The sequence below is a fragment of the Equus przewalskii genome, chromosome 19 (assembly GCF_037783145.1).
Source record: "Equus przewalskii isolate Varuska chromosome 19, EquPr2, whole genome shotgun sequence".
Taxonomy (NCBI): domain Eukaryota; kingdom Metazoa; phylum Chordata; class Mammalia; order Perissodactyla; family Equidae; genus Equus; species Equus przewalskii.
This window is the reverse complement of record NC_091849.1, coordinates 41868674-41887254: the sequence shown is the minus strand read 5'-3', so window position 1 is coordinate 41887254 and position 18581 is coordinate 41868674. Positions and strand designations below refer to the sequence as shown.

The 18581-nt window shown below is 47.5% G+C and overlaps 1 long non-coding RNA gene across 1 annotated transcript in view; it reads left to right on the top strand.

Annotated features, from left to right (window-relative positions):
• The window catches only part of LOC139077504 (uncharacterized), a 59024-nt gene extending 41411 nt beyond the window's left edge, over positions 1-17613 (top strand). Inside the window, exon 3 of the long non-coding RNA XR_011530088.1 lies at positions 17504-17613. This is a non-coding gene — a long non-coding RNA (uncharacterized lncRNA). The remainder of the gene's footprint in view (positions 1-17503) is intronic.
• The last annotated feature ends 968 nt before the right edge of the window (positions 17614-18581 follow it).

The window sequence follows — 18581 nt, the reverse complement described above, 5'->3', positions numbered from 1 at the left end:
TTGCTCGTCTCTCCTCACTGCCGGGTGACTTGGCGTTTGGTTGCCCAGCTCCAGAGTGCTGTAGAAGGGGGTTTGAGTCCTGGCTCCCCAGTTAATTACCCATGGGATCCTGCTGTGACCTCCCAGCCTCAGTTTCTCCATCTGTAGGATGGAGCTATTAAATGAGAATTTAGTAAGTCAAATGATAAAAAGTACGTAAAGCAGCTAGGGCAGGACTGAGGACCTCCACGAGGGTGGTCGCCATGTTTGTTTCATTCCCCTTTGTGTATCTGGCACATGGCCCAGCGTCTGACATAGCAGGTGCTTCATGAATATGTGTTGAATGAACGATCACATGAGGAGATTTAGCTTGATGAGAAGTGACACTTCTGTGTTTATGGCTATGACCCTCCCTCAGAAACCCCCGTTCCTTCTGCCCTTGGTCCCCAAGATCTGGGTAATTAGAGTGTGCGTTTCAGCTAAATGCTGACGAGTGGCGGTGAACGGGGGTCACAGTTTGAGTCAGGCTCACAGCCCTGCACCCAGCGTTTCTCTTTCATGTGGATGGAACAAACTTTGGCTTATTACATTAGCGGTACTAATGGTGGCTGCAGTGCATGAGTCACCGTTTACTGTAAAGCTTTCGGGTGCCCGGCAGACACATGCCAGTCGGGAGCGACAGGGTCTTCTGCAGTCAGGCAACCCAGCCATGAGTGTCTAAAGAGAGAGAGAAGAAAATGTTTCCTGTGGCCCTAAGTAGTAAGAAGGTCTTGGATGAGAGTCCATAGCCTTCTTAGCTTCCTCCTTCCCAAATTTCCCACTGGAGTTTTATTTAGCTCTATAGAACAGTGCTAGGCATATTTTGAAGTCAATTAAATAAGTGTATGCAAATTTGTGTTAGCTTACTTTTAAATTAGCAGTTTATGCTTGGGTCTGGTTTTAGTTTTGCATGGAATATTAATTTTTTTTAAGGGGCCTACTCTTATTTCTTGATTATTGGCCACTGAGAGTAATGCTTCAAAGCCTGACAGCTTTCTTCCTTTTCATTAGAAATGTCTTTGGCTCCTTTCTCCTGCAGGTGATGGCTTTCTTTTCCTTTCAAGAGATGAACCTATGAAATTTCATTTGGTCCCCAATGTAGACATGGCTTGGGGCCTTTCAGTCTTTGAGGATGAGCTTGGTTGTGAAGAACTGAAGAGACTTGCAGGCGTGGCGTGTTCCCTCTGCAAGTGGGGCTGGGTGGGGCAGGGTGTGGGGGGCTGTGAGTGGCTGGAGAGGCCGTCACAGAGTGCCCTGTTCGTGCCTGGCACCATTCTAGGAACCAGGTTCTCTGCAAGCGGACTCTGTGGCAGGGCCTGGGGCTCTCATGGAATTTAAAATCTGATTGTACAGGTGTAACGTTTTTGTGCATGTCTGTGTGCATATCTGCCCTGGGGCCTTGGGTCAGTTATGTAAGCTCCTAGCCTCAGTTTCCTATCTGTAAAATGAGCATACTGACACTTTCCTCAATTGGGTGGTTTTAAAGATTTGATGAGATATTTAAGGCGCCTAGTAAAGCCTGGTGCATAGTGGGGCTCAAAAAGTGGTAGTTGTAATAGGAGAAGTGCTGTGAATCTTGCATTTGGAGAGCATGGATGGTGGAGGGGCCCCTTTGGGAAGGAGAGGGGAGTTAGGTAATGAGTGATGAACTCCCTGGTTTTTGATGGTAATTAATTCACTTATCTTAAGTTGGCCTCTGTGTTCACTTGGCTAGTTTCTGCCTCTCCTCCTTGGATTTTCTATTGGCCCCTGTGGAACACCCCGTTTCCCATCCCCTGGGCCCGTCCCCTTCTCTTGGGCTTCTCCCGTGATTGGCCAGACCGTGCTGTTCTGCTGTCTGTAGAGGATGGCCACGAGGCCCTGCAGTGGAGTTCACACCTCCCTCCATGTTCTGGCCCATCAGGCAGAGGAGGTGGTCGCAAGGCCCCAGACAGGCCCTGGGTCTCCCAGAGATTTTTGTGCCTGCCCTGGGAGCAAGAGGCTGTCAGGACTTCTATTTGGGACTCTGAAATTTGGGGCTCTGTGGGACACAGCCAAGGTTTATGGGGCCAGTGGTGATCGACTCCATGAAACCGGGACCTTGGGACGTTCAGGATAATGGTGGCCACAGCTGGATGTTGTCTCTGGTGAGGACCCTGGGATAAAGGGGATCCATTGCTTCTGCCTCTTCCCTCTCGTTAGTGTCTCCCTGAGTCCCTGTCTTCTCCCATCCCCAGCTTTGGGCGGCGGAGGTTGTTTACCTGGAGCAGAGGTGCTTGAATTTGCCAGTCTCACTGTGACATCCTGGCCTCTTCCAACCCCCTGTTTGCTGCCCTCCCAGAGGTTACGGACCTCGGTGGGGGGGCTCTGTGACTTGTTTGCAGTGGCTTCCCCTCAATAAGCCAGTATTGAGAGACGGAGTGAATGAATGAAGTGCTAAATGAAAGCCCCTCACCATTAGGAAAATTCAGACAGGGTGAAGTTGCTGCCCCCACCCCTGCAGGAAGAGGGTAATTATAATTTGCTATTCTTTCTTCTTTGTGATGTGTTTGTGTGCTGGGTTGTGTAGCTGTCGTTTGAGTTGTACCACACTGAGCCATACAGATCCCTCTGCTTGGTTCTCGCTGGTGTAGTAACGGCTGGGGTGAGGGAGACAGTAGGTGACTGGGACCAGGAGTATTTTTCTCTGCACAAAAGATGTGAGTCCTGTGACCCCTGTTTCGTGATAACTGGATCCGACGGGAGGAAGAAAGCCTGCTAACGTTGGATGGGCTGGAGAGGTTGCATGGCCCCTTGTATGCAGATAATCAGGATTCTAATGCAGTTCTGACTCCAAAGCTGGTGTTCCTTCCGCAGCATCCGCACTGACTCCTGGGACACTGGAATGCTGTAATACTGGAATTCCAATCCACGCTGGGTCCTGTGGGACCTGCTTGGAGGGCAGGAAGAGTGTGAATAAGCGGTGGTCACCAAAAGCGACTGTCTCTATTCACTGCCACGCTACAGAGGATCTGCCCTTGAGGGATGGGAATCAGAAATTAGGACAGAGAAGGGGCCAGCTTGGTGGCGTAGTGGTTAAGTTCACACCCTCTGCTTTGGTGGCCTGGGGTTTGTGGGTTCAGGTCCCGGGCGTGGACCTACAAACTGCTCATCAAACCATGCTGTAGCAGCCTCCAACATATAAAATAGAGGAAGATTGGCATACATGTTGGCTCAGAGTGACTCTTCCTCAAGCAAAAAGAGGAAGATTGACAACAGATGTTAGCTCAGGGCTGATCTTCCTCACCAAAAAAAAAAAAAAGAAAGAAAGAAAGCAATTAGGACAGAGAAGCTGGCCTCTGTTCCCGGAGCCCTCAGTCACTAGAGAGCGTGTTTGGAAAGCCTCAGTTCCGGGCTTAGTGACCTCTGGAGTGCTTGTCCTCTCCCCACTCCCCCTCCGACCCATTGTCAATTTCTGGTTACTTCAGATCAGCGTTGGGCCTGGCACTGTCTATAGCAATGCACAGTCCTTTTCTAAAGCCTTCAGTCTGGAAGAACTCTCTTGTCCCAGTGTTTTTAGGATAATGTTACATCAGGATTGCATCTGCCAGGCCCCCCCAGCACTGGGGCCACTCAGAAGGCGTGGGTTCTTTTGATTAAGTGTTGGCACTTGGGGCCTGGCTTCCTTTCAGCAGCGCCTCTCCCTTCTTTTCGTGCAGGCAGGGCTGAGGAGCGCAGGGCCCCCAGGTGGTAATTGGGAAAGATAAGACCTCACTGTCGGCGGCTCTGGGGGCGGGATCTTGTTGCAGTGGGGTCTGTACTTTCTCTTTGATGGTTTTAAGTTTACTATGCTCTCATCTGTAATGGAAACCATAACACAAGCCGATTACTAAAATTTGACTATTGGTTTAATGAGAAACCTGTGAGATGGACCCACTTCCTCTTGATTTTTGTTTTATTTTTAAAAATTCTGTACATTCTGTTTCATTTCTCTTCCTCTGGACTTTTCTTTTAGAAAAGTCACAAACAACGTACTACAAAAACCAAAACCACTTAGAAAATAAAACGGGACCCTGGGGAATACACAGCACTTTCCCTCCAAGGCACCTTCCTTCCCTGCATCTGATTGAGTCTCTCCATGTGTCTAATGCGGTAGCAGGTAGTAACTGACATGGAGAAACTGAGGCCCCTGGAGGAGATGGGAGTCCACTGAAGTCCACGTTAGAGCAGGGCTCGAGTCAGCTCTGTCCGGCTCGGGTTCCAGGCTAGTACTTCTGCTTCTCCCCAGTTCTGGTGTTCTCTGTAGGATGGTCCCCCTGTCCGTGTATACGCTTAGCCCTTCCTCCTTGTAGTTTCATTGGCTTATGTAACACGAGCTCTTCCTAAATGCATGATAATGCATCTTATGTGGTATCAGGACTGTCCTGAATGGATTCCTTCCCCATCCACCCATCCACTCATCTGAAATATTTGTTGACCTGCTCTGCACAAGGCAGTGTGCCAGGCCCAGAAGGTTTAAGGGATGAGACAGACAAAATCCCACTTAGGAAGATTCTTTTCTTTGGAGTTGAAGCACTGACCGTAACACACCTGTGACACCAAGCAGAACCAAGGAAGTACTGTAATAAGCATATGAGCCAAATGGTGTAGTGGAAGAGGGTTAATTTTTGAGAGATACAAAGATGGCGTTGGAGCTGAGTTTTGAAGGATGACTAGAACTTTGGTGTTGGGCAGAGTATGGAAAGGCACTTGGGGAAATAAAGACCCACGGCATGCCATGGCCGCACTATCAGTTCCCTAATGCCACACTGTACAAACACAGGCGTGATCTCATCCTGGATTTAAGTGGTACTTGCCCAGTGCTTGGTGCTTTGCAGAATGCTTGGAGCTGCTTCACTTTGGGTTAGGGTTGGAGGTGGGAGGTTAGCGTTAGGAAAGGGCTAGTATTTATTGAGTGTTTTACTTACATTTATCCAGTTGACATACATCATTTAGTCAAGCGCACGCAGCTAGCAAGTGCTGGAGCTGGGGTTTGAACTCAGAACTCTCTGACTCTGAGGCCCCTGCTCTTCCCACACTGCTGCCGTGTCACCTTCTCCTGGGGAGTCGCTGATGCTGAACAGATATTCCCCGCAGTAGGGTTCAGGTTGCAAAGTAGAGCTGGACTGGTGGGAATGCTTGTAAAAATATTTTGCTGTCTTAACTCACGTCATTCAAACTTTATATGGTTAGTAGAAGGAATATTCCCATTTTGGTCGTGCTTTCTGAAGGACCCTCTGTGAGGTCCCTCTTTTGTAATGCTGCCATTTGGCTGGTTTATCATATGATTGCCATGTGTATTATTTCCTGATGAGCAGGTGTCTTCTGGCAGGTGGCCTGCCCAAACTGGCAAGTCACATTCTGTGCTTGATTGGGTTGTGAATGCATTCCTAAAGGGGGCAAGCTTTTGAGCTGGCAGAATTGGCCTGATATGCTTCTGTTTGGTGGGGTGAAGCTTTTATTGGACAAACTAATGCTGTCCCATGAAATCTAAAAGGAGAAACAATGAGAGTGAGTGGAGTGAGGAGCAGTGAGGCAGCCAACTGGGCATTGGGAATTTTGGGCTCATTTTCCCAGGGGATGTCTTGAGACATGAGGGGTGTGTCAGCTACGTAATCATCATTCAGGGAGTAGGTTGGGTGTTTGAATCTTAATACATATTTGGCAATAATGAAATAATAGTATAATTTCTAGAATATATCTCAGTGGTGCCTCTGTCTTGTCATTTTGACCCCTCTCACAAGGGGTTTTGTGTAGTGATTACTGTCTGAGGAAGGTGTCTGAGGCTGTCAGTTTTATCACACGAGTGAGGTGCTGTCCTCGTGAGGTCCCAGTCCTGTTCCACAGCTAATTTCTTGTTGCCACTCTCCTCTGCCTCCTCCCTCTGGCTCCTCCCTCCCCTTCTTTCCCCCCTTTTCCATTATGGTGCAGTTTTAGTTTGCAAGATTCTTCCAGGCTGCAGATCAGTTAATCTTAGAATCTGCTTCTCTAGGAGCATCTTGCCTTTTATCTCTTTCCTCTATATTGGGGTCTGGGATTCTGCTGCTAAAAACAGTTTGAAACTAGAAGCTAGAGCATTTCTGCAGAGTTCATTGTCTGCAAGGGCAGCCTGGGGCGGGGGGGGGGGGGGGGGGGGGGGGGGCGCTGTTTGTGAGTGAGGGCCATACCTCCTGCTGCAGGGTGTGTGTGTTAGGGGGAGGGGACCAATGGGCCTGTAGTGTTGCTCTTACTCTGCTTCTGGAGTCTGGATCCTTCTAGTCCTTGGGGGACTCATAATTCTCCCCCTTTCATCTTAACCTGCTGAGGAAAACAACTTGTGGGTTAATGAATAATTCCCAAGGGGGGTGTGTGTGTGTGTGTGTGTGTGTGTATGTGTGTATATATATATATATATATTTACTCTCTCCTATAACACTAATTTCACAGATTAGGAAGCTCAGAGGGGTTGAGTGACTTGCCTGAGGTCACACAGCTTGTAAGCAAAAGGGCCTAGATTTGAATCCAGATCTGATTCTAGAGTTCCTGCGTTTCAATACTATATGCATCAGCCGTTCTTTTACCTACAATCAAAAATATTTATTCTTCTCGGTCATCTCCCCCTCTGGGGAAGGGTGGCTGGGTAAGTTCAGCACTGTGTAAAGTAGTGTAATATGCATATCTCATTTTTATTCGCCTCGAAAGTACTGCTTTTGGATGGTCTGGCGTTCTGGGTTTTGATGACTGGCCAGGGTGAGAAGGTTGGGGGCTGAGGCTTGGGGTCGTTGGTTCAGTGAAAGTCAGGTGAGGGGGGAGGTCTCGGGGGTTTACCCAGCTTCTGGAGCTGGATAATAAAGTCACGCATCTGAGAGCCTCAGAGCACTGAGGCCACTGGTTGCCCTCTTCTTTCTCTAGATCTTTCTCTGACTTTCTTGTCTTCTCCTGGGTTTCTGATGGCGTCCTTAGAGCTTGGTTCATCAGATGAGGAAGTGGGAACGACCTACTTGGAAGGCTCCAGGTGTGAGGGGGCAGGGCCTGAGGAGGCCTGGAATTGAGTGTGTGTGAGACCGTTATCAGATCCAGATTGCCCGTCCGTTGGTGGCAGAGATTGGAGTCTCAGGTTGGTTAGACAGTGTGGTCAGTCTGTGGGTCTCAGCGAGCACAGAGTGGTTTAATGGTGTCTCCCGTATGGAGCTGTGAGTTTTGCTTTTGTTAAGGCTAGGCTTCTCTTTGAGTTGTGACTATTAATGTTATTCCCCTTTCCCAGGGTGCCCCAGACCTCTGCTTGAGGAAGTGGGTACAGACCTTCTGTAAGGGCTCAGATGCACTCATGTAACACTGGAAGGACACCTTGAAAGGAAATCCGTGGACTAGGTTGCTGGAAGAAAAATCCAGTTAGCTTGTGGGCCCCCAGAGCCTCAGATTCATCCAGAAAACCAGAGAGAGTTTTTCGTTAGCTCGTAACTCCCCTTTCCCCAGCCAGATCCCATTTAAAAAATCAAGTGTGGGGAGAAAGGATCAGGGACTCCGGATCCCTTGAGTCCCTGCGGGCAACATCCCTTCTGGTGTTGCCTGGATGGGACCAGAGAGCGGTCAGCTGCAGAGCCTTCCCTGCTGAAGCCTTCCTGGCAACTCAACCCTCTCTCTCCCTCCTGTTGCCGAACATTTAGTGAGAACTGAGTATTCCAAAGCCCCGAGCTTGAGAACTGTGGCAGCTCCCAGCCTGACCAACTCTTTCAGCCTCCGTCACCTGCATCTTGGGTTGCCATTCATTCATTCTCTGGGTGTAGGGCGGTGGGGTGTCCGGGCCTCGCCCTGTGGGCTGCCCTCTGCACGCCAGGGTCCTAGGAACCGTAGAGCTGTACATTGAGATGGGCCTTCGAGATCCCTGTTGTCAGTCCACCCCAACTTTGTAGAGGGGTGACTGAGACCCAGAGAGGGGGAGTTGGCCGCTGCAAGGTGACACACCAACAGGCGGAGGGCTAGGTCACAGAACCCACTCTTTGTAAAGGGGTCTTCCGAGGCACACCCCCAGAGTCCCCCCGGGATGCCAACCCTGCCCTGTTTTCCTTGCAACAAGTGTGGTGTTACAGATGAGGACTTCATGACTTCATTTCAGATAATGCAGTTGGGTACAGTTTGCCTGGTGGTTGCCTAAATTTAAACGGAGTGGGCTGGGGTGGGTGGCAGTGAAGAAGATTGGCTTGGTGCTTTCATTAAAGCACAATGTGTTGGGGGAAGGTTCCATTTTTATTTTTACTTCCCTGAATGAGGGATGAGCACAGAGCTGAGGGTTCCCCCCCCTTTCCTTTTCTTTCTTTCTTTTTTTAAATTATTAAATATCTAAGTATTCTCAAATCAGGACCAGTGGTGCATTTCACTTTCAGCCTCAGAGTAAATTGAAGTAGGTTGAACTGGAATATTATTATTTTGCATTTCATGATGGTCAAGTGTAGTTGTTCGGCAAGCTTCTTAAACATCGGTGGGCCAGTTCTGGTTAGACTTGGGTTTCATTTTCAATTCTGGGCACTCAGGGCCTGTATGACCCTGGATATCGTTTCTGAACTTCACTTTCCTCCTTTGTAAAATGTTGATATTGATACCTACGTTTTGGAATTGCCGTACATCTGAATTCACACGTATGAAGCCCCTGGCATGCTGCGTGGCACGTGGAGGGTTCTCATGAATTGCTATTGTCCACCCTCCACTGAGACTTCCGTGCCTTGTCCCTGCCATGTTGTGAATGGATGGGGATGAGGTTGAGAGGATGGCCCCCTGAGGAAGGGGTTGAGGGAATGGTATAGAAGCATGTGCTGGGGTGTGTGTGTGTGTGTGTGTGTGTAGGAGAGTTAGACTTTGGGGGGAACCTGACATGTGCTGGTGTGTGTGTGTAGGGGAGTTAGACTTTGGGGGTAACCTGGCATGTGCTGGGGGGTGTGTATGTGTGTGTGTAGGGGAGTTAGACTTTGGGGGGAACCTGGCTTTCTCCTTGGGGGATATGAGGAAAGTGTTAGAGCCGTGAGCACCTGGATCTTTGCCCCAGAGGAATGTCTTCCTGGGCGTTTACTCACTGATTCTTCGTAATTAGTCCTCTCAGCCTTCGAAAATCCAGATTTTAAAAGAGGGTCTATTTATTGCTTCTCTGGTTATAAAAACATGTTATGGAAAAGTTGGAGCATACAGAAGGTCATCGAGAAGAAACAATAAATTATCCATAATCTCACCCTTCTGGAAGAAACCAGTGTGAGGATTTTGAAATCTTTGCAATTTTTTCTATGCATATATACATAGGACGTGTTTGCCTACTGTTAATTTTTACAAAACTGGAATCATACTGCACATATTATTATGTAACGTGCTTTTAAAACAATATTCTGTGAGCGTTCCCTAGTTGTAAACTGGTCTTTAAAACATGACTTTGGGTGGTAGCCCAGCATTCTGTTCTGTGGGTATTTCATAACTTGCTTAGCCAGCCTCCCTGTTGTTCGTTGTTTAAATTGCTTTGCGTTTCTTTTGCCCCTTCACCTCATGCTGCAGTGGATCTGGGAATGCAGATTTTAATAACCGAATCACTGTTTTCGGGAGGCAGTTCTCTGGTGTGAAGCATGCTGAACCAATGGTTTCCTGAGCTTCAAGTTTTTTCGTGCCTTCCGTGCTGTCTAGATCTTTGGGTCTGTGAGTGAGTTCCTCGTCTGGCTGAGCACTGTACCCCTCCTTCATTCCCGCCCTACACTCCACGTACTGCTCACCCTTCAACCGCTTCTCCCGTAGGAAGCCCTTGTTATCAGAGCAATGGGTACAGTGAGGGATCCCGGTGTCCCAGAAGGTCCTGCTTCAAGCCCTGTCAATATCATTCACTAGCAGAATGACTCTGAAAAAGTTTTGGTATTTTTTTGACACTCTGTTTCCATATCTGAAAAACAGGGCAATAATACCTTTCTGACCAGATGTTGAGGGTGAAATATAATCATAGCCTCTGATGTGCTTTGTAACCTCAAGTGCCATGAAGATGTGAGTAGTTAGCATTGAGCACGTGACCCATGGCCCTTGACCTTGAGGAACAGTTATAGGACCTAGTCCAGTGGTGGCTTGAAATTGGCCATAGTGAGAGTATTTACACCCTGGAAATTGACAAATGATACAATCAAGGCTTTTTTTTTTTTTTTTTGAGAGCTGGTTGTTAAACATTGATCAGCACTGCACAGTCCTAGTTTCCAGTGCATTTATTTGACATTTTGTGTACATTGTTTTCAGCTTGAGTTTATAGTTCTCCTTCCATATATTAATGTCTCGTTTTTCCCAGCTGGACTTTAGGCTCTTGAGGACAGGAGTTAGATATTTTAAGACTTTAATTGCTTGGATGATGGCTATGGTAGGGACCCATAAAGAAGCGTTTACACAAATGAGCTCATGACTTCAGACCACGTGAAAACATTTTACACTAAAACCTCAGCTCTGCGGGATCCGCAGTAGCTATGCAGGCCCATGGACCAGGCCCTCTTAATGATCCTTCGTAGATGGATCTTACATACACAGGATTTTAGTTATTTAGCCTAAAAACTGCCCAGGGTATAATAAAGAGGCTTTATTTCCCTGTGTTTCCATCAGTGACTGTAATAATAATGGCTAACAAGTAATAGCTAACATTTATTGATTGTTTGCTGTGTGCCAGGTACATCCTAAATGATTTTATGATCATTTTCTTGTTTAATTCTCATTCCCGTCGCGTAAAGAATACGTTAATATTATCCTTGTTTTATAAGTGAGGAAAAAGTGAAACTTAGAGACATTAAGTAACTTGGTCATGACTGAGGAAGACCCAGGATTGGCTGCTCACTCATTCGTTCAGCAAACATCTAACCCTTGCATGTGCTAAGTGCTGCCCTGTGTGCTAGGATGAACAAAACCAGTTCCTGCCCTCGTGCAGCCTTGCTTCTAGTGAGCTAGACAGATAGCAAATAAATATGTAAACGTATACTGTGATGTCGGATGTATCTATCAGCCGGGGGAAGGAGATCAAGGCTCAGGGGGCAGGTCTGGGGTTTGGCTGTTTCTATTCCAACCCTGAGTGTCTGTCTCACTGCCCTTGAAACACGGACACCCTCTAGCCAGGCGGGCACCCTGTGCACAGTAGTCCCTCATTGTGTTTTTATTGGTTGAGTAATTGGGAGCAAAGCCTTATTCCATGGGGATGATTCAGGAAGGCACATTGAGAGCCCACGGGGAAGCTCAAATTAGGGACAAAAACAAACGGGACCCTCCAGTGTACGGATCTCTGATCTGAGGGCTCACAGATGTGCTGGGCAGGTGGAGCGAGCAGGAAGGCTGAGCTGTGAAGCAGGGGGAGGAGAATGAGTGCTGTGGTGGTCAGGGGGTGGGAGAGGATGCGCAAGTTTAGAATCAGAGATGCACAGGGCTGGCGGCTTCTTGGAGGTCAGTGTTCTCATGGTGCACACACACACAGGAAGGCACGGAGGAGGGCAGGGTGACTCCCCCTGAGGCCGCCCTTGTGTTCACCAAGATGGAGGCCAGTTTTCCACTCCCAGTCCTGTGCCTTGTGCAGAACCACCGTCTCCCAGATTTTATTTTATTTTTTTATCCTTGGCTGGGGAATAATGGCAGGTGGGTTCAGTGAGCTAGTTTAGGGACCCACTGAAGAGCAGCCCCTAACTCCAGGATTCAGGAGCCAGAGTAGATCATGAGGACAGGCTACCCTTCTCCCTAAACATATGTCTAGAAGGTGAGACCTTCTGGTGTCTGCAGACAAAAAGTATTTTAGCCTCCCCACTCCCTGTGAGTTCTGAACCAGCCAGTGTCCAGTATGGCTGAGCCAATATTTCCTGAGCATCTGCTCCATGTTCCTTTGATAAGCTGTTGAGAAGCCCTGCCCTGGGAGGTTGAGAACTGGCATCCAGTATCTGCTCTCCTATTGATAAATTAGCTTTGTGATGCAGGGTTGGTCTCTGTTTCCTCCTCTGTAACAGGAGGCAGCTGGCCAATGGGTTTTCATGTCCGTTTTTGCTCTGACCTTTATTGTAAGCCATAGCTTGGCCAAGGTCCCACTCACACAACATTAAGTCTTTCAGTTTCTTCTCCAAGTGGCGACTGCTCCCTGGAGTGCAGGGTTTGGGGTAGGATTTAGGGGCTGGAATGGAATTAGGGTATTTCTTGGTCTGTGGGGTGCCGAGTATTTCTCCCTTGGTTCCTAGTTCTAAGCCACCTGGTATATGCTAGTGGTTAGGTGGCCATTGCCCACACAGGACGTTCCCCACAAAGTCAAGCTCGCCCACAAGCGTTTTCCTAGCACACCCACTGTTGACGGGAGGGGGTGAAATTTTGGGTGTACTTTCCTGATGGTCGGGCGGTTGTGATTTCGTGCCTCAGAATGGTATGGTCCTCATCCTGGTCCCACCGACGGCCTCCCACTGAAACCTTACAGTGATACCAGAGCAAACACATATGCTTCAAAACTGAAATGTGACGAGGTGAGGAAGCAACAGGAAGTGGGGAAGTGAGCAGAACAAAGCTCGTGAAGTGTACTCAGAACACTGTTGACCTTTTTTTTTTCCCCTTTTTAAAATCATACAGTTCTCTTAAATTGTTGAGTTAGAAGTTCTCCTTTGTTTTAAATGGTTCAGCCTCTTATGAGACGGGCGGCGCACGGAGGGAGCGTGTGGTGGGTGTAAGACAAGTTTAGGGAAGATGCAAACCGCCCTCCCCCTGTGCTTGGCTAAAGGTATGCAAATTCATGTCCCTCGGTGTTCTCAGGGGCTGTTCGATCCTTTCATTCCGCTTTTCTTTACTAAGGGCTGGGGAAAGTTATTTAAATTGCTCCTCTTTTAGACCTTACTTTGTTGGACTGGATTTCACTCTTCTTGTACTTGACTGAAGACCTCCGGGAAAGTAGAATTCTGCCCCCACACTTTTTCTTTCTCTGCCGCTACCTCAGTTTCTCATTTTCTACCAACGACTTAAAAAGGAGAGAGAGCGCAAACTCAATAATTAGTTTCTGGTATTGTGAGGGCCCACGTATGTTGACTTTGACAAGACCCCGCCAAGCCTTGCGAGAAATGTCACTCCCTAAGATGCCTCCCACTGGGGAGGACACACTTCACACGTCCAGAGACACACTTCACACGTAGGGGACAATCCCTGGCTGGCCAGATGGAGAGAGGGAGAGTGTTAGTTTAGACAAGTAGCTTTTCACTTGAAGAGCAAATACGGTCCTGAGGATTGAAGCTACTGATGGTGGCCCCTCTGGATAGTGGAGCCCCGTGAGATCAGGTTGAATTAGCTGTGATGGGGCTTTGAGTGGGGTTTGAGCCAACAGTAATAACGGCGCTAGTGATTAGAGCTGTGTGTTTGTAGAAGCTTTACCTGCCTTTCTGCAATTTACCCTGCCAAGCTTATGAAGTTGGAAGGGAAGATTTCATAGGTGCTCAATCAGTGATGGCTGAATAATATTAATAACGAATAATGAAAACAGGAAAGGTAAGCCAGCACTTACTGGGCATGTTCTTTGGATCCAAAGGCCTGGTGCTAGGTCACAGGTATGATCCTAGTTAATGCTGAGGGAACTCTATTGTGCAGACGGACACTGGAGGCCTGGAACAATAAGGTCAGTGACCTGAAATGACGGAGCAGGTGTCCTGCCCCTTAGTTCACTTGTGTCACTTCATGTGTCCCCCTTGTCGCCTTCTGTATGCACTGGCATCAGTTTCTGAGATGGCTGGGTTTAGAGTGTGGTCTGTGGGCTGGCAAGAGTGTCTCTCTGGGGGAAGCTTGCTGGTCCAGAGGATGTCCCGACCCTGACTCCTTTAGCTTTGCTGATGGATAGGCAGCCTTGCCACTGATGCACAGGCCCACCTCGCTACCTGCCACAGCCTTGCAGATTTATGTGTCAACCGTATTCCATGGGATTGCCCCTGGGCGCAGGCCGTTTTGAGGAAAAGTTAAGGGTTTCTTTTTCCCCTTTTAAGCCCGCTCTTTCCCCACTTGTATTTGAAGTCTGCAACATTTTGGCTTTGCCCTGATCAGATTGTGTTTAAGTCCTGCCGAGTTTTCAAGTTCAAGCCTTGGTGGCGGGGTTGTGTGGCAGAGGCACTGTTCACCTGTGAGTCTCGGCCCATGTGACTTGGGCACCTTCCAGCCCTCCTGTGGCTTCATTTCTGTTTTGTTTGTTTTTTAAAATCTTGTTGGAGTTCGGGTATGGAGGGCAGAGGCAAGCCGGACAGTCAGCTAATTTAGTGAATTTATTCACAATGAAAGGGACGAATAGGGCATGGGACTGAAAGAATTTTTTAAAAACCTGAGCGGGACCACCTCTGGCGGAAATTTGGCATTCATGGGCTAATTTAGGGGGTTCTAAACAACTTGCTAGCAGAGGCTCCACCTTCTGAAGAGCCCAAGCATTAGGCGTCTCTTACTCCGGCGATGCCACCACACTGTATAGAGGCTTGCTCGGCGGTGGTGGTGACAGCTGGCATATCTCAAGTGGATGAGACTTGGGGAAGGAAGGTAGAGCTTTAAGGCAAATCTCACACAGTCTGGTTTTCAGGTTTTTATGAATCAAACATGCAGAGAGGTTGGTTTGCATGATGGGGTGCCGTATCACTCGACTGTGGTCGGTCGCCACTGCACCCTGATGTGAGGCCACCCAGCCCCGAGCCTGAGGCTGCGTAGGTGGGCCCAGCTCACGGCTCTCCGTTCTTCTGCCTTTGGGGGTCGGGCACCACCTCACTGCTTGATAGACAAGTATAAACGGATGAAAAATCATTCTAAACCTCTGGTCCAACTTCGTTTTAGTATTTCCCATTCTGTTCTAATACCACCCTAATAAAGGGAAGTTGTTTTTTTTTTTTAACTCCACCATGAAACCAAAGCTGAATCTTTTAGCAACGTTTATGTGATTTCATCCCAGATTCTCTTTTCTCACAGTTGGTTTTCATGCCCTGAGATCTAGACAGCAGGTTCCGTGTAGCATCTTGGTCTGTTGATTGTAAAATTCTTGTGGGGAATGTGGCCTGGAATGTGGAACATAAGAACATGGCTTTTTTTTTTTTTTTTTAATTAAAAATTGATTCTCTACGTTTGTTTGGTTATTTGTTGAAGTTCTGTAAGGAGTTCAGTGCCCGCTCGCCCAGGAACAGGGAGAGAGAATTTGAACAGTTTAAAATTAATAGTGTTTGTGGCTTAGAAACCCACCTTGTCATTAACCACCAGTGAATGCCAGCCTGAGGCATGTTCTTGTGCCAGGGTGAACCGCAAGGCTGTGGAAAAACGTAAAGGAAATGGGGGCTAAGTGAGGAGTAGAAGGTGACGGCTGGTGGGTGGGGGGTATGTGGGAGGGGACTGCAGAATTGAGAGAGGAGAAAGGGCACCAAAGTCTAGCTCAGTACTCTAAATATTGATGTTCTAATTTCTGCATTTTCTTAGATTTGTAGTTTGAAACTTCAGAGAAAGAGCGGCATAAAGGAAGCGTGTTACATTTGTTGGAGTGGAATGGATTCATCTCCAACAGCCTGCCTTCGTCACGTTAGACTTCACTTCATCTAGGACAGTGGTTCTCACTGGGGACACTTTTGCCCCCAGGGGACATTCAGCAATGTCTGGAGGCATTTTTGGTTGTCACAACTGGTTAGGGGTGTTACTAGCAACTAATAGGTAGAGGCCTGGGATGCTGCTAGATACCCTGCAATGCACAGGACAGCCCCCGCAACAAAGAATGATCAGCACACGATGTCAGTAGTGCGAGGATTGAGACACCTTGATCTGACGGCCTGGTTGCTGTCCATTCATCCTTAAAGAGACATGGCACCACTTAGCAAGCCATGCTGTGGCAGGCGTCCCACATATAAAGTAGAGGAAGATGGGCACAGATGTTAGCTCAGGGCTAATCTTCCTCAAAAAAAAAAAAGAGCAATGTCTTAGTGCTGGGCTGTGGGAAGTACATTCTTCTACTGAAGTGGATCCGCCAGGTCTGGAAAGCTTATTCTTCCAAAGATCTGAAAGGGTCCCAGGAATGGGTGCCTTGGCCCAGCTGGAATAATTTTGCAGCTTAGAGGCATTTTTCAACCTTTTCTTGTAACAGTTCTCCATATTGTCTTGTTGCTCCATGGACCTGTCCCCCAACATTAATTCTCTCACTTAGTGAATTTTGCCCCGACTCCAGACAAAATCCTACAATTTAAATTTTCCTTGCTTTTCTCTGTGTACCACCCATCTTAAGGCTGTATTGGAGGAGTCCTTGGTCCTCTGGGGAATCTGCTTTTCTCTACCCCAAAACAGGTTAATGAATCCCCGAATTGCTGTTCTGTATAGGAGATGTCCCCTGTGTTATTCCCCACACCATAGAGAGAATTTAAAATTATGAACTATTTAATAAACTGTAGACTCACGGCCAGTCAACTATAAAACCCATGCCTCTTTCAGGCCTCTTTTTGACAAGTTTCAGGTAAGAATGATAGCATATTAAATTATTAGGCAGTGTTATGACTATACAGGGAAGATTTATCCTTTGATGAATAAATATTGCTGTAGCCCAATTTAGAACTTGACCAACGCTGATTTATGGCTTAAAATATAAGGGTTATTTTATGAAGAAGTGGCAGTAGTAGTGGGGTAGGTTTAAAAGGGATGGCTGTGGCACCTTTGAGTAAGATGCCAGTGAAACATTGCCATAGACAGAGCTGCGGGAGGATTCTTGGTGGCTGCTGGGGGTTCCTACCACTTCCAATAGGCAGTGGGGGGTCCAGGTCACTTTGTGATGTGCAGTTCCAGCTGATGCTTTGAGGTACTGTTAAATGGGTGGGTGCCCCTGGGTCTCAAGCAGGTGGTCCTGCAGAGCACCTTCTAAAAGATTCCGCTTGTCTGCATGTGGAATTGCAGGGTGGCAGCGGGCCCAGTGTCACCGACTATACATTTTTCTGATAAAGAAGGTGGTTTTGAGGATGAATGCTTTTAAAACCTGGTTGAGGAGGGAAGCTGGTGAGTTTCGTGTGTGCTCTGGATGTGGTGGTCATCCTACTTTTGAATCAAAAAGAAAAAAAAAGAAAAAACCTGGGGTGTTTGAAGTGCTGAGTATGGGTACTTATAGGAATAGAGAATTTAAAATGGAAACCGACTGTAATGTCTGTTGGATGCACACATGAACACTGACGGTCGAGCTAGACCAGTTTCGTACAGTCGTTTTCTCTTGTCTGTTTATTTATCGAGTAGCGTGCACGTGGTATAAAAGTCGGAAGTTACAGAGCCTAAAGGGGTATCCTCCCCTCCCTGCCTCCAGTCTCCCCCTTACCCTCTCTAGAAGTAACCACTGTTTTAGCTTTTGATTATCTTTTTCAAAGGTAATCGATGCCTATTAATCCAGATATGAACACATAGTATTTTTCAGCAACTGCTGGCGTCCTATTCATGTGATTCTGTGCCTTACTTGGCTTACCTAACCGTAGACATGGAAAATGGTTCCATGTCATGACATCGAGAATGCCCTCGTTGTTTTTTTTTTTTACAGCTGCATGGCGTTCCATTTTGTGGATGACCCGTAATTTATTAAAGCAGTCCCCTGACAATGGATGTGGGGGCTGTTTCCAGTCTTCTGTCATTACAAAGCAGACTGCAGTGAGAATCCTGTATACACACCAATCTGCATATGTGGGAGCATGTCTCAGAATCAGTTCTTAGAAGTGGAATTGCTGGTAGAGCTTGTAGACGTCTGTGATATTGGTAGACCTTGCGAGTATCCTTTCTAGGAGCTGGTAGCAATTTACACCAGCACCCTCAATGAATGAGACATCCTCGCCAACACAGTGAGTTATCAAACTTTTTGATCTTTGCCAATCTGATAGATGAAAATTGGTATCTCAGTTAGTTTTAATTTGCATTTCTTTTATGAATGCGGTTGAGCATTTTTTCACAAGTTTAAGATCCATGTGTATTTCCTTTTCTTTCGGTTCCTATTCTTTGCCGATTTTTTCTATCAGGTCGCTGGTCTTCTACAGTCTTTTAGATTCGGTATCTCTATGACCCATTTTGTATTTGGCATAGCTCACTTCTGGGGGCTGAGACAGGCCACGTATTCAAATGAGGCTTTGGAGAGTGGGATGGATCCACCCCACTGGTGATGAAAATGGATCTTTTTTCTTGGGTGTGGCCATTGTTGCCTGAGAAGCTGCTGGAGTCCCTGAGCCTGGTAGTTTCTGATCTCACCCCTGCAGGGTCCTTCAGCAGCAGTCTGACTCAGGCAGGGAGCAAGGGCCTCCTGGTGTGTTGAACACCTGAGGGTGGGTTGGTTTGGGGGGTGGACCTGAATGGGACTGGGGAAGCTGGGGTTGGGAGGAGGCGTGGGGCATGGGGATCGGGGCATGAAATGTTTGGATTCACAGGCAAGAAGCATGGCAGCCACACCAAAAATTGGCAAATACACGGTATCCAAGAAGTCAGGAAAAATAGGATGCACTTATTTTTAAGTAGCGTGTCAGTTACATCTTCAGTACTGTGCTCAATATGTTTTTTTCCCCAACCTTCAGACACCTTTTCAGTTGAAGTTTATCTAAACATAAAGCGCTGGTTTTCAACAGAGAGTGATCCAC